Source organism: Artemia franciscana, chromosome 7, assembly GCF_032884065.1.
Source record: "Artemia franciscana chromosome 7, ASM3288406v1, whole genome shotgun sequence".
NCBI lineage: Eukaryota > Metazoa > Arthropoda > Branchiopoda > Anostraca > Artemiidae > Artemia > Artemia franciscana.
In genome coordinates this window covers 27,073,557-27,090,167 of record NC_088869.1, presented here as the reverse complement: position 1 = coordinate 27,090,167, position 16,611 = coordinate 27,073,557, and the positions used below count along the sequence as shown (strand labels likewise).

Genomic DNA, 16,611 nt, shown 5'->3' with positions numbered 1-16,611 from the left:
ATAAAATAGACCATAAATTCCCAGGATACTCACTAATTGTGTTATTATAAAATGAAGACTGACAGGACTGATACAAGACACTAAGGTATACATGAGCGTTGCTATTTATGTTGAAAGTATAGATCACCATCTAGTAATGTCTAGGTTAATCTAAAGCTGAAATTTAGAAACGGTAACTATCTTCCGAGAAGTCATGAGGTGGTTAGACGCCAGGATGATCATTTGGGAGAAACCTACTGGGAACAGTTGAATATTACACCAGAGTCTAAAAATCTGACAACGTTGGAAATGGATGGAATAATTAAGGGATATACTACTGCTACCACTACTATTAGTAATAACTCACTGCAGCACAAAGCCGCCTGAGGCAAACACAGCTCCGCACGCTCCTCCTCCAACCTAATTTATTCAAGGCCTCCGTCTTTACACCTTCCAAGGAAGTTCCCATTGATAGTGAATCTTTATTTATGACATCCTCCAACCTCGGACGAGGGCGACCTGCTTTCCGTGTAGCCCCAGTTGGTTGGTCAAAAAGGACAGTCTTCGGCAATCTGTCATCCTTCATCTGCAGAACGTGGCATAGCCATCTCAATCTTTCTTTCATTATAGCCCTAGAAAGCGGGATTGAACCGCATTTTTCATATAACCTACTGTTTGAAATACGGTCAGTCAGCCGGGTACCCAGAACAATCCATAGGCAATTTCTCTAGAAAAGTCCGTTTTACGGACTTTCGTCCGTTTCGTCAGCTAGTTTCGTCCGTTTTACGGAGCGCCCATGCTTCAGAGCCATATTAGACCACTGTCATTACTGTTGCTGCCAATATTCTAATCTTGGTCCGCAGACTTATCTTCTTATTCTTCTAAACCTTTTTAACTATGAAAAAACACCCTGAGCCTTAGCTATTCTACTTTCAACATCTTCACTGCTCCCACCGTCTTTACTAATAATACTACCAAGGTAAGTGAAGCTGCCCACCTTATCAGTCTTTTCGTTCCCAACGTCACCTCTTCATCTTCACTTACTCCTAGCCTTAGTGACTTAGTCTTCTTAACGTTAATTTTCAAACCTCTTCTAGTACCCTGAACTCGCAAAACCTCTAAAATTCATTCATTTTGCTCTCACTTTCATCTAGTATGCTTAAATCATCAGCATAATCTAAGTCCAGATGAGTTTTTCCTCTCCATTTGATTCCGTGGCCTCCAATTGTCTTTCCTGTGCTCCTTAAGACGATGTCCATCAAAATGATCCACATAAAGGGAGATAGAACACAACCCAGCTGAACTCCAGATTTAATACAAAACCAGTTGCTAACCTCATTTCCTACCTTAACTACAGCAGTATTATTTTCATACATAGCACAAATCACTTTAATGTATTTGTCTGGTATACCATATAAGAATAAGACCTTTGCTAAAGCTCTTTTATCAACAGAATCGAATGCTTGCTCATAATCGATAAAACTGAGGACCAAAGGTGTTTGACAACGGAGGGACTTCTCAATTGTTAACCTAAGAGCAAAAACTTGGTCGGCACATCCTCTTCCTTTTCTAAAACCGCACTGTTCTTCTCTTAAAACTTGGTCTACAGCAACTCTCAGTCTAAAAAGTATAATATTACTAAGTAATTTGCTACCTATAGAGACCAGATTAATAACTCGATAATTACGACACTCACTCTTGTCACCTTTACTATACAGTGGCTTAATTAAGTTTTCCTAAAATCATTAGGTACTTCCCCTTTTTAAAAAATCATATTCATAATTCAATAGCTTATTTCTAACCTCAGAGCCACCATATTTAAGAAACTCATTTATCACACCATCAGCACCTGGGGCCTTATTATTTTTTAATACTTTTAATACTATAGCTAACTCTTCCTCACAGAACAAATCTTCCTTCACATCTAAGGTATCACAAACTTTTTTTCATTTTCATCTATATCTTTTCCTGCAACTGTATCTCGGTTTAGCACATTCACAAAATGTTCCACCCATCTCTCTTTAACTCTTTCCTTATAACTAATTGTGGCCCCATTCCTATCTTTAACTGGGACTCATTCGGATTGACTACTCCCTCTCAATTGATTAACATGCCAGTATAATATTTTACTATTATGCAGTCTAGCTGCATCTTCCAGATCCTCGGCAATTTTATCCATCGTCTCCACTTCACATCTCCTTAGTTCATATTTTAATGCTTTCTTCACTTTCTTTACATTTCTTTTGTTTTCATATGATCTATCAATCAGATAATTATTGTACAAACCCCTTCTACTCTCTATTAAGCATAAAGTTTTTCACTAATATTCCTAGTTGTAGTCTTAACACTCTTCCCTAAGACACCATCAGCAACTTCACAAATTGTTTTTCTAAAATTATTTCATCCATCTTCCACATTGTCAAATTTTAAACTCTCAAGTTTAGCATTCAACTGTTCCTGGAAGTTTTCTCTTAAATTTTTATCCTGGGGTCTATCAACATCATAACTTTCCAGGAAGTTGTTACCCTTACGAAATTTCAGCTTTAAATTAACCTTAGACACTACTAGATGGTGATCTTAACTTTTAACATCAATAACATCACTCCTATATACCCTAGTATCTTGTATTGATCCTACTAGTCTTTGCTTTACAATAACATAGTCAATAAGGTTTGCTGTCTTACCATCACGCAAATACAATGTCAACTTATGTGCCATTTTATGACCAAACACGGTATTGGTTATAACTAGGTTGTTATACCTACAAAATTGCTAAACTCTGTAGCCATTACTGCTTTCTTTTCCTACACCAAATTTACCTAGGCTAGGATACCATCCCTATTTATACCAACCTGGACGTTAAAATCTCCTAGTAAAAACACCACATTTCTACCTGGTACCCTGTCTTTTTGCTCCTGTAACTGTAAGTAAAAATATTTTGGCCACAGGAAAAGCAATGATCCCGGGTACCTGTGCAGAACGGGGACGAACATATCTTCTCAAGTCTACACCAAAGGGCTTAAGCTGGCTTAGAACCGGACAGCAAGAAGTCCCAGGGACCTCTAGTAAGTTGGAGGCTTTGTGTAATCCTGGGCCCATCTTGATCACGACATTATTTTCAGCACTTGGTGATGCTCTTCTATCAACAAGAGTCAAAATCCTGCACAGATAGTCCCAAGCCTATTACCTCCAACTCATTATATATTCATCATGCCTACAAATATTACGCTACTACGAGGAGGCAACCCACAGTAGATAAATTAGCTAGGAAAAGGTATTTCAGCACAAAAACGCCCATCAAAACAAACTAAGCCCAGAAAAATATCTAATAATCAGAATTCCGTGCAAGTGCTGTGTTGTTTAATAGGCTATAATTTCCTCAAGGGGCTCCACTCCTCAAGTGGGAAAAGTTAACCATAAGTTTCCAAGTCTTGCAGGTATCCCGAAAGGGTCGAGGCAGCCCTTTCCAAAGGCCGTTGTTCATAGATCTGGATCTTACACCCTGCTGTAGTTGTCCTCCTATAGCCGTTCATCCCAAAATGGTGTTCTGCATCACCATGCAATTTAACCCATTACTGGGAGAAGGTTTGTAACTCATGATGCGTGTGGACACGCCAGTGGGCCCTGTTGAGTGTACATTTGAGGGGCCTTTTTCCTCCTTCACCTTCACCTCCTTCACCAAGGCTCCCCTTGATCCGTGCCTCCTATGGAGGTACTCTACATATCTGTAGGGTATTTCCCAATCTTTTGTCCTCTTCCAAAACCTAGCATGATTATCTAATAATTAACTAACAAATGCAACTAATAAATAGTTGCAGTAAATTGCAACTTTAGTTTATGAAGTAGCAGATGGTGTCTTAGGTAGGAAAGGTAGAAACACAGCTAAGAATATTATCGAAAACGCTTTGTTTAGAAGAGAAGAGGAGGGGCTTGTGCAAAAATTAGAGTGATAGATCATATGAAAATAAGAGGAATGTACAGAAACTAGGAAAACCATTGGAATATCAATTAAGGAGGTATGAAATGGAGGCCAAGGATAAAATTATTAAGGATCTGGAAGATGCAGCCAGATGGCATTATAGTAAAATATTGTATGGAAGTGTTAACATTTGCAAGGGAATAGTCAATCTGGACATGTCCTGGTTAAAAATAAAAACACAGCCGCAACAAAGAAAGAGTTGAAGAGAAATGGGCAGAATATCTCGAGAATGTGCTAAATTGTGATAAAGATACAGGAAATGGTATAGAAAAAGTGAAAAGGTTCGTGACACCTTGGTAGTGAAGGAAGATTTATTTTGCAAGGAAAAACTAAAGACAGTACTAAAAAAAGTAGATAATAATAAAACTCTAAGTGCTGATTGTGTGGTAAATGATGTTTTTAAATATGGTGGTTGTTAAGTTTTGTATTTTATATGTTGATTGTGAAGTTCGAGATAAGCTACAGAAGATAATGAATAGGATTTTTGTAAAAGAAGAAGTACCAGGCAGTTTTAGGAAAACTTTAGTAAAATCCCTCTATGAGGAGGGTGATAAGAGCGAGTATTGTAATTAAAGAGGCATTAGCCTGGTTTTGGAAGAAGCAAATTACTTAGTATGATGATAGTTTTTGTACTCAGAGGTACAATAGATAAGCTTTTAAGAGAAAAAGAGTGTGGTTTTAGGTAGGATGCAGGAGGAGTTGATCAAATTTTTGCTTTTAAATTAATAGTTGGGAAGTTCCTGGTTCATCAGAACCCTTTAGAGTGTAATTTTATATATTATGACCAAACATTTGATTCAGCTTGATAGAAGAGCTTTAGCAAAGGTCCTATCCTTGCATGGTATATCAGATTTATACATTGAAGTGATCAGTGCTACATAAAATTCACTACTACATAACATAATAAAATTGCCATGGCTAAGGTAGGGAACGAGGTTAGCAGCTGGTTTTGTTTTGCATCAGAACTTAAGCAAAGTAGTGTCCTAATAGCCAATTCAAACCCAAAACGCGCAAAAACTAAGATTAATGTACAAACTTGATATTACCTCTAATTGAGTGAGTTAGCTAATGATATAATTGGTAAATATTTATAATAACAAACAATTCCAAAGGCTAAGTAATAAACATACCGCTAGAATCATAATTTCATCTTGAATCCAAATCTTTCATTTGTTTCCATCATAAAATCAGTTTTAAGTCCTTTACATACCCTCAAAGATGATACCTTTTTGTCTTATTTTTGATACAGCTTCTATATCTGTGTTATTAGCATCAATCTTGCTAAAACTGGTTTACCCATACATTGAATCAATGGTAACAAAAATGATTATCAATAAATATATGCAAAGTCTAGATAGGTAACTCTACATAGTAGTAGTAGTAGTAGTAGAACAATTTTATTGAAAATAATAATTTTTTATATAATAGCACAACAAAAGCAGAGCTGGCAAGGATGTGCTAGAAAAAAAAAAATAGTATGGAGCATGAGACCATTTACTGAAGCCAATATAAAAATAAACAATGAAACACTAAAATATAAAACCCCAAACCAACAAATAAAAATAACCCAATGAAAATATAGTTAATCTGTTTTGAAAGCATACCTACCAAGTAACTCCACATGTAAGTTAGATTTAAACTGTTTAAAATTACCCTTAATATCAATATTAATTATCCTTAATATCATTCATAAGTTTGTTCCAAACCTTGGCATCACTATAAACAAGAGAAAAAGAAGATCTACTAGAAGCAATTCAAGGAGCCTCAATATTTCCTTGCATCTGAGTATTGCTTTGGTGAACATCTGACCTCTCACAAAATATACTGGCAAAAAAATCTGGAGGGCCCTCATTATGATACTTATACAAAAATCATGCAATCTGGCTGCAGACATTATATTTATTTCACTATAGACTGACCTCATGGACTATTGATTCCCCACATCACAAAAAACTTTGATAGCATTATTCTGGATTACACAGATTAGACAAAGTAACAAGGGGAAAGTACCAAGCCATATTGATGAACAATATAAAATATAAGGGTGAATAAGAAAAGAATGCAACAACCATAAAATTTTTGGGGGAAAATATGTTTTAATTTATGTATTATACCTAGATGACATGACAGTATTTTAGAAATCAACTTCACATGGTCCTTCAATGAGACATAAGGAAACATGTTAAGAAAACAGTTCTTACTTTATAATATGCAGAATAAACATAGTTAACATATATTTTCCATGAAGTTTTATTTTTACTTTACCCCCAGCCCCCTAATGTACAAACACATAGTCCAAATTGTGTACTTCCCACCTTAAGAAAACAATTCTTACTTCATAATATGCAGAGTATTCATAGTTAATACGTTTTGCATGTAGCCTGCTGTACTTTACCCTAACCCCCCAATTTGCAAATATATAGCTCAAATTATATATTTCCTATCTGTGTCCCAGTTGTTTCAGCCTGTATACCTGTAAATTGAATCAGCTTTGAAAAAACAAGAACTGGTTTTGAAACATGACACAATGGCTGAATGCATTCAAAATATGTTAACTATGATTATTCTGCATATTAAAAAGCAAGAATTTTTTTTTCTTAACATGTTCCCTTCCCTATAGGTAGTTCTTAAGGTAAATTTTCACATTAAGGGACAGGGTAAAGTATCATACCTTGGTTATGTGACGGTATTTTAGAAACTGACTTCACATGGTCCTTAAATGAGACATAAGGAAACATGTTTAGAAAACAATTCTTACTTTATAATATGCAGAATAATCATAGTTAACATATCTTGCATGAAGTTTTATTTTTATTTTACCCTCTACCCCCTAATGTATAAACATATTGCCCAAATTATATACTTCTCACCTTAAGAAAACAATTCTTACTTCATAATATGCAGAACATTCATAGTTAACACATTTTATGTGTAGCCTGCTATACTTTACCCCCAACCCCCTGATGTGCAAATACATAGCCCAAATTATATATTTCCTATGTGTGTCTTAGTTGTTTCAGCCTGTGTACCTGTAAATTGAATCAACTGTGAAAAAAAAGAACTGGCTTTGAAACATGACACAATGGCTGAATACATTCAAAATACATGAGGCTTTGGGGGTAAAGTATGTCAAGGCTACATGCAACATGTTTTAACTATGACTATTCTGCATATTATGAAGCAAGAAGTTTTTTTACTTAACATGTTTCCTTTCTTCCAGGTAATTCTTAAGGCAAATTTGCATATCAAGGGATGGGGTGAAGTAAAAAAAAAACCTTCATGCAAATTGTGTTAACATATGATTATTCTGTGAAGGCTATTATAAAGCAAGAATTGTTTTCTTAACATGCTTCCTTAGCAGGAGCAACTTATCTAGGCTCATACCTATGGGAAATGTAAAATATGGGCTATAGCCTATATTTGGGTAAGGTTAGGTTAAAATAGAACTTGAAATTGAAATGAATGTCATAGGCCTAACAAAAAATAGGATGAAACCTGTAAAACTTACAGGTAGGCCTACATTTGTTTCTAAGCTATCTTAACTGTTTTTAATATGGATATTTACTGTATGTTCTTAATCTGTTTCATGTATCTCCTGCGGGATAAATTTACCAGCTCAAATAATAGTCTACAAAAATAATTTTGACCGTATACATTTCAGGGTTTGAATGATTTTAGAAAATTAAGTCCTAACAGAACGAAAAAGGGTCTAATAGGGTAACTTGATTATCACAAATTTTAGGGTTTAAATGATTCTGGGATAGCAGCACCCAAATTTAGCTCAAAGTTTGGATAAGCATCTTTCAGCTTAAAAAGATCCTCCAGAAATTCAGGATTATTGAAAATACTTTCAGTTCCAAAGTGTACCACCGTGTTTCAAATTTAAAAGCTTTGCTGCTTACAGTGCTATCTATAGAGTCAGATAAAAATTTAGCTTTTACGCTGAGTTAAACATCTTCCTACTTATTGATTTTCAATTTGTTACTTCCGTTTCAAAATAAAATAGCTCATCTATTGGATATCCAAAAAGTCTAAGAATTTTTTTCAGAAAGCTTCTATATAGAGGATAAAGGATTGGAAATTAGGAATAGCATACGTATTAAATTACGTTTTGTTTACAGTTTACAATGACAAATAAAAAGTATGCATTTCACATCATGGTCATTTTGTACTGTTCTACGGATTTTAAGGAATTATGTCCTGCCCACTACTTCCATACCAGAAAGTAGGAAAATCCATTAACGTCGCCAAAAAAAAAATTGGAAAAAATCCTGTCATGACTAGGAAAATCCGACATTTTTCCTTTTAATAATATAGTATAATTACTATTTGCTAAGAATGTATTGTTTCATCCATTTTTTAATAAATTCCTAACTAGTATCACAAATCTGTGATTTTTCGCAAACTTTGAACTAATTTCTTAAATTGGGCAACGGGGAACAGATGTCAGTAAAAAATTTCATTTATTATAGTTGTAACGTACAAAGCACCTTTCGTTTCTTCTTCGATATACTTAGTTTATTAGGCTCCATCTAAGGTCTTAGTGAGCTTAACATAGCCCATCCTAGAGTATCTAAAAATGGTTGTTTTTTAACTGACTTTATTTGGCATTATTCACATATTGATGATAGAGCTTATAGCCTAGGGCTAAATATTTTATAAATTAGCAGAAACCAAGATTCTTGACACTTTGTTTTCATTATTTCGAAATATTAAACTGAAACGTCTTCAGAAAAGGGTTGACTACCCTATTTTTATAGGCGTCAGGAGGCTGGGAAGGTGCGCAAAGCCCTCCAACTTTTTTAGCATCCCGCAAAATTTTTGCTGAAAAAAAATTCGACAGAAACTTTGCGAATTTTCTGATTTCTGCAAAAAATTCAGCAGAAATTGGATAGCAATTTGGTAAAATATGCGAAGTTCCCCCCCCCCCCCCTTGCAATGAAAAAAGGCTCAGGACACGGCTGCATATGTAGGTTTGTTTGGGAAGTGATTGTTTACCTTACTAGGTAACTATTTGTAAATATTTGACAAAATGACACCATGAAGCAATTCAGGCTATTCAGTACAGCAATTCATTGTAAATGTTTCATCTTCAGCTTCCACATGCGAAAGTTTCCTTATTAGAAGCTTAATAACAAATGAATACCCAAGACAATTGTCAAAGTTGGTCTATGTAGGAAATTTCATGCTTTTATTGTATCTTAAACTTATGCAAAATATAAACAAACTGAAAAGGAAGGTATTTTATTTACTTTTCGTGTGGATGGGCCTATATGTTCTAAGCTTGATAACACAAATATGCTTAATTTATACCCTGTGGCGTTTTTTAGGGGAGGGTGCAAGTGGTGGTATTCCCGCCACGAAATAATTCTGAGGGAGGGTAAGGGCGGTCCATCATGTGGAGCGCCCTACCCTCACAATGAAAATGTTGGAGCTATGCTCTTGCTTATAGTCAAAATCACCATATCTATGAATAGCCATGTTTATATTCAACTGAAACTGCATATCATATTGAAAGCTCTAAGGAAATTAAAGATACAAGTAAAAAAAAATGTTAATGAAAAAAAAAAATCACGCTACTGTTGGCTAAAATTTGAGGTGGATGGTACAGTTAACCGCCATACATACGCATGCACTTTCAAATTTAACAGTGCGTTAATCAAAATAGCCATATTAGGGGGGAGGGGGGCACGTTTTCAAAATGACTGTAATAGTAGTGATGCCTCAATAAATTTTATGTAGCCCGTAGGCACTAACCTTTTCTTCCCTTAATGACAAAAAAGTTTAATGACGACCCCCCAGGGCAAGACGCAAGTGCAAAATACGTAAAAAGGAATGAGTTCTTATAGGCGCAGGTATCTGTTACGTAATAGGGGGGGGGGTTACTTTGATTGTTATGTAATAGGGTTTGGATAGCATATCATAGGGTTTGGTTGATAAGTAATAGGACGTGTTAGAGTCCACTAGTCAAGCAGGGGAGTTTTATTAAGACATTTTTTCTTCTAGACGTTTTTCAAAAGTTTCAGCAAATTTTTAAGACATCTATCTTCAAGAAGTTTTTCAAAACATTTTTCAAAACGTTTCAAGACATTTTTCAGACATTTTCTTTCGGGACATTTTTTCAGGATATCTTGGGTTGTTCTGTAATAGGGGAATGTTTACTTATGTTAAGGGTGACGCATTCACACGTGACTTGTTTCTTCAGAGCCCGTCGGAAATCCCTGCCTATAACTGAGGAGGCACGCATTAGACGTTATGTGCTGACAATGCACATGCGGGGTGTTACATAGTTTTTTAAGAGATTTTATTTTCCCAAGGTGTTTTTTTTTTCAAGGAACATTTATAATATACAGATTTTTTGTCCGCTTTAGGATTCGACTATAAGACCAGAGAATTTCCGAATGACTAGACAAGTGCCTTAACCATTTAGAATACAAAATTCATTCTAATATTTTGATTCGGCTAATGCAGTCAACATGATAACCTATTGTATGCAAGGAGAACGCATACTATAGGTTATCATAGTATGATAACCTAGTTGATCATTCTAGTTCACGCATACTAGAATGATTAAGCGAATTACGTGTTCCCATATGGCTGTAATAATTCACAAACAAAGGGGAACATCGATTAGTAGAAATTGCTTACATATAGTATGCACCTACATGTTAATTAATGCTTTAGAGGATGTTATCAGATAATATTGGCGGCTTATAAATAACGAATTTCTTTGATAGTAGAGTCTTTTACTCTACTGGAACTTGAATATGCTATCAGAGGTGAAATAAAACCAAGAGTATTATTATGGCAGGAATATGGTATACACCTTCATACATGATCAAAAGTCTTATCCTCTTTACTACAAAGAACTTTACACTTATATTAGGGGTAATCTTGAACGAGTGAATCCACAGTTTGAAACATTGATTGTATAATTTCTTCGTTGTTCAAACATCAAAGTCTTTACTTAATGCTCATTAAAAACAGAAGATTTTCTTAATAAATAATTCTTGTGTCTTTTAAAAGAGCTTTACAGGGTTTGAGAGACTCTGTTCACCGATTTCATGTGCTTTTTTCTTTACCTTTTTTTTCTTTGATGTCATGTGCTTTGTTCTCATTAACAAGAGAGAAGTTTCTTTAAATAAATAATTCTTGTATCCTTTAAAAGAGCTTTACAAGGTGTGAGGGACTCTGTTGTCCTAGTCCGTGCGTTTTTTTATATATTACTCTTTAAAAAGCGAGGATTTTTGTTAAATAAATGTACCTTTAAATGTACCTTGTACCTTTTAAAAGAGGCTTACGGGGCTTGAGAGACTCTGTTCTCAAATGGTTTCTCAAATGTGTTCTCAAATGGCAATTTTAAATGGTCCCATAGCCGCTACATCTTTCTTCCTTTAATGATTTAAGATGAATGGTGACCCCCTCAACATGCAAGATTTATTAACCTCTTTCAAGACGCTGGTGCATTTTACGTCATAGGGAATGTTTTCTAAGAGATGGAAGTGCATGTTTGGTAAAAGGGGATGCTTTCTTAAGAGATGAAGGTGCGTATTACGTAATATGAGATTTTTTGCCAACTTTGAAGATGAAGTAATATTGCATGATTTGATATATTTATTGGGAGTGACACACTCTTGCGTGACAGACTAGACTTGGTGCCCGTAGGAAACCCTCACTTGTAACTGAGAACGGGGCAGACGAGGGTTGTTACGTAATGACGGTACAAACGGGGGATGTGACACAATCTTACACGTGGGTGCTACGTAATGACCGGTGCAAAAGTGGGTGTTACGTAATGACAGTACACACACTGGTGTTACATAATATTTTGGGAGATTTTTCTTTCTTCGGGATTTCTTTTTCCCTCCTGGAATTTTTTTCTTAGAGAACCTGCATATTCTAATGATTTTTGTTCCCATTAGTGTTCGAAAGGGTCATTTCTATCCAATGGAACTGCAACATAGACAGGTGGACCAGTAATCTATTTCTTATATTATGGCTTAGGAAACGGATTCTACGAAATAACAAATTCCACAGGTGGATAATTCCCATGACCCGCTTACTAGAATGATTAAGCTATTGATTACATGTTCCCTATGACTGCAATAATTGAAAAGCAGAGGAAAAATCGATTACTAGAGTTTGGTTATATTTGAACCTGCTTAAGAAATGCTTCTTTACTTTTCAGCGATATGATCTTAGCATTTTGGTAGGTCCTTCTTAGAAAACTTAATGAGAGATTTTCTTAGAGAATGTTATGAACTTACTCAAAACATAGAATGATACTTTTTCTTAGAGAATGTTTAGAGACGTTTTCTTGGAGAATGATCAAAGTTTTCGCATAATACAGGAAAATCGGGGCACAATGCATGTGACTTAATTCCATATTTTCTTCATTTTTTATTGGTATTATTTTCTCTTAATTTCTTGCCAGGGACACTCAATAGTTGAAAAACTACTCCCTCTAGTAAGTACTATTACACGTACGGCATCTATAGGCCATTTTAATGCCAAAATATTCGTTTAAACAAGCATCGACCGTTTAATGAAAATCCCTATTAGGGTTTTTCTGATGATTCCAAGCAATTGAGGCCAGTGTGGCACAATTTATTAGACCTCGACGACCCCCTTCTCGTGCATATTATCTAAACTAGGGGTTTTTTCCCCTCAAAATAAATTTTAAACTAATAAGTGACCATTGTTTTTTATTTAAACATCGAAAATTTGTCATTCCATTACTATATTGTGACGTTCTATGACAATTCCAAGCCTGTGACCCTCAATGGCAAACAAACGACACACTAGCAGGCATTATCACACATATAACATTTTTTGAGCATTTTCCTGCAAAAATTTTCGTTTACCCAAGAAGTAAACTTTAAACTTAATGGAAAATCCCCATTAGCATTTCTTCTGTGACTCCTAGCATTTTAGGCCAGCATGGCACAATCTACCACACTCAATGACAGAATTCCAGCGCATTGTATTACACCTAAGGGTTTTTCGACATTTTCCCCTTAAAAAAAAAATTCATAAACTATAAAATGACCATTTTTTTATTTAAACTTGTTGTGAGCTGATTTTGTTCGTGAAAGTTGTTGCATGTTGATTTTTCTCTTTGTGAAATTTGTACATTTATTTTTTTCTCTCTCCCACCATGCTTGTGTGACTGAGCGTCTGTTTGCACGTCTTTTTGTCTGTCTTTATGTTTTTATGTGTCTGACTCTGTGTGTTTGTGTATATGAATTTGTCTTTATGTGTATATGTTTTTGTCTTTTCCCCATCGTGCCTATATGATTGACCATCTGTTTGGATGTGTTCGTGAGAGCGTATGTGTGTGAATGTGTGTTTGTGTATAAGTTTGCATGTGTATGTGTGTCAGACTGTGTTTCTGTTATGTTTTTCTCTTTCCCTTTGTGCCAATGTGACTAAGCATGTGTTTGCTTGTCTCTGTGTCTGTCTTTGTGTGTTTGTGTGTATCTGTGTATTTATGTATGAGTATGTATCTGTATATGTGTGTGTTTGTTTGTTTGTGTGTGTATGTGTGTGCGTGTATGTGTGCCTGTGTGTGTGTGTGTCTGTGTGTGTGTGTTTGTGTGCGTGCGCGCGCGCGTGTGTGTGTATGTGCGTGTGTGCGTGTGTGTGTGTGTGTGTTTGTTTGTTTTTGTGTGTGTGTGTGTGTGCAGACTGGGGAAAAAATACATCTCATTTATCTTTGACTTTGGATAAAAATGCCTAATAACCTGTCTCAACATATTGCCAAGGTGGTGTGAATTAGCAAGGGCCATCATGTTCTAAAGCTTTAAGTTAAGCTGGGAGCTGGGGACTGAAATTTAATACTTATTCAAAGAAACGGAGCATTTTCATTAAAAAATCTCAGAAATATCGCTTAATGTGGATTAATTTTACCTCTACCGAGATTATTTGTAATGCAAAGAAGAATATTATTCAAATGTGCGCTTGTCAAACAGATATGCATAGTCTTGCATCAAAGAAATGAGGCATTTTCATTAAAACCTTGATTATTTAACGGAAGGGGAGGCTGACATATGACACTCAATCAAGTTAGCGTTAGTTAACTCAATCAAGAATGAGTTAGCGCTGGTCGTTTTTGGGCTTACTAAAACAGCCTGGTAAAGCTCTTTATGAAAGATGAATGAATTATTTATTTAACAAAATCTTCGGTTTTTTAGGAGTGCCCAGTAAAGAAAAAACCACACAGAATAAGAGAACAGAGTCTCTCAAAACCCATAAAGCTCTTTTAAAAGATAAAAGAATTATTTGTTGAAAAAAATACTCGCTTTTTAATTAGCGTTGAGTAAAGAAAACCACACGGAATAGGACAACAGAGTCTCTCAAACCCTTTAAAGCTCCTTTAAGGGATACAAAAATTATGTATTTAGGACAAATCCTCGGTTTTTAATGAGCTCCAAGTAAAGAAAAGGCCAGATGGAATCAGATAACAGAGTCTCTCAAACCCCATAAAGCTCTTTTAAAAGATAAGAGAATTATCTATACAACAAATAGCTTCGCTTTTTAATGAGCGTTAAGTAAAGACGCTTGAACAACAAAGAAAGTATGCAATCAATGCTTCAAATCGTGGTTTTCAAGCAATCAATGCTTCAAATCGTGGTTTTCAAGTTCAAGTTTGCCTTGTCACCCAAGTTTGTCACTCAAGATTGCCCTTATTATAATTATGAATTTCTGTGTAATGAAGAGGAAAAAATACTTTAGATCTTTTATGAAGGTGTACCATATTATAGCCAAAATAATACTCTCACTTTTATCTAATCTCTGATCGCATATTCAAGCTCCAATAGAGTAAAAGACTTTACTACTAAAAAATACGTTATGTACATGCCCTCAATATTATCTAATAAGCTCTATAAAGTATAATTATTATAGTTAAATGGTGAACAAGAGGTTCTCCTTGCATGCAATAGGTTATCATGTAGAATGTATTAGTCGAATTAATAGAAAGTCTTTTGTAGTCCAAATCTTTAAGGCACTTGTCTGGTCATTGGAGAAATCTCGGGTCTTACATTTGAATCCAAAGGTGGACAAAAAATCTTTAGGTTACAAACGTTCCCTAAAAAAACACCTTGAAAGAAAAATAAATCTCATAAAGTATTATGTAACATCCCACGTTTACATCGTTATTACTTAACGCCTCACGTGTGTGTCCTCCCCTGTTACAACCGAGGATTTCCCACAGGCCCTGAAAGAGCAAGTCACGTCTGAATACTTCATTCTTAGCACAAGTAAACATTCCTCTACTACATAACAAGCAAAGGAATCCTGAAAAATGTCTTCAAGAAAAATGTCTTAAATGTCTTGAATAATCTTGAAAAACGCCTTGAAAAACCCAGTTTCAAAAAGATATTGAAAAGTTTTGAAGAAAAATGTCTTGATAAAACTCCTCGGCTTGAATGGTCGACTCTAACTCGTCCTATTACGTAAAAATCCAACCGTATGATTTAATAACCAAACTCTATTACATAACAACCAAAGTATACCCCCTATTACTTAAAAGACACGTGTACCTTTTAGGAAATAGTTCCTACTACGGAACAAGGGTTTAAGTCTTTCCCTGAAGGAGTTGTCGTTAAAACTGAAGCCTATTAGATCCCACCCAGCCCATAGGGGATGTACAATTAGACTCAAGACGTTATTATGCATACTCGGGGTCTGACACGATACTCTAGCGTACATGTTTAGTGCACCTACGTCATAGGGAATGTTTTCAGATGTCTGTTACATCATTGGGAAATGTTTCCAAAACAAAGCAGGTTTTAAGTTCTTAAAAAACCTAAGGGTATAGGGGGAAAACCTTCACTAGCCTCCGCAAAACCATTTTTACTTTGGATGTTACGTCATAGGGTTTGATTTTACCTAATAAAACGTATTTTCTTCAGGGTGCAAACATTACATAATAGTTTTTTTTAAAAAATCATGTCAAATTAGGATTTCCTTGGATGTTATGTTTAAAACCTATTAAGCTCAGGTTTTGTTTACTTCATAATTTCTTTGCTTATTCTTTAAAAAAACCACCAAGGCACCCACCAAGTCCTTATTTCCTTTAAAAACCTGCAAGTGTCCTCCCTCAAGTAAGGACATGCTCCTTACATTATCCCAGTATTTTCATGCTTTTCCACCATTTTGTGTTAGCAAAGAAAGGATTTTCACCGCTATTTTCTATGACCAGAGCAGTTAGAAAGACTATTGATTTTACCCTGAACAAAGGTTTGTTGGTATCCTTATAATTTCCAAAAAAACAGATGCGTCATCCACCATTCTTCCAACGGGAACCAAATAATTTTCTATTGTCTTCGGGGGCTATATAAATGGGTACTAGAACAGGGCTCCCCCTCAGTCTTCTACTAGATCTTGAACGTGTAACATCATAGTAAAAATGGATTCCCAAAGAAATTTGAAAAAGAATCGGACCTCTGCATATGCACTGGTAAGCTTCTCTTTCTACCCCCTCCGCCACCGAAAAATTAAGTGCGCGAACCCAAATTTAACTTATTATCATTTTTTATATTAGATAAACACCTAAAAACTCTCCTCCCTCCTAAAATTACACAATTCTAACAATAATAAAATAGGCTAATTTTCACGTGAAAAATATGCTTTTACCCTGTCTTAAATTT

At 35.3% G+C, this 16,611-nt stretch overlaps 1 protein-coding gene across 1 annotated transcript in view; it reads right to left on the bottom strand.

The window, feature by feature from the left end:
* LOC136029082 (endoplasmic reticulum lectin 1-like) overlaps nt 1–16,611 on the bottom strand; it is a gene marked incomplete in the record, with an annotated part of 524,377 nt that overhangs the window by 228,575 nt on the left and 279,191 nt on the right.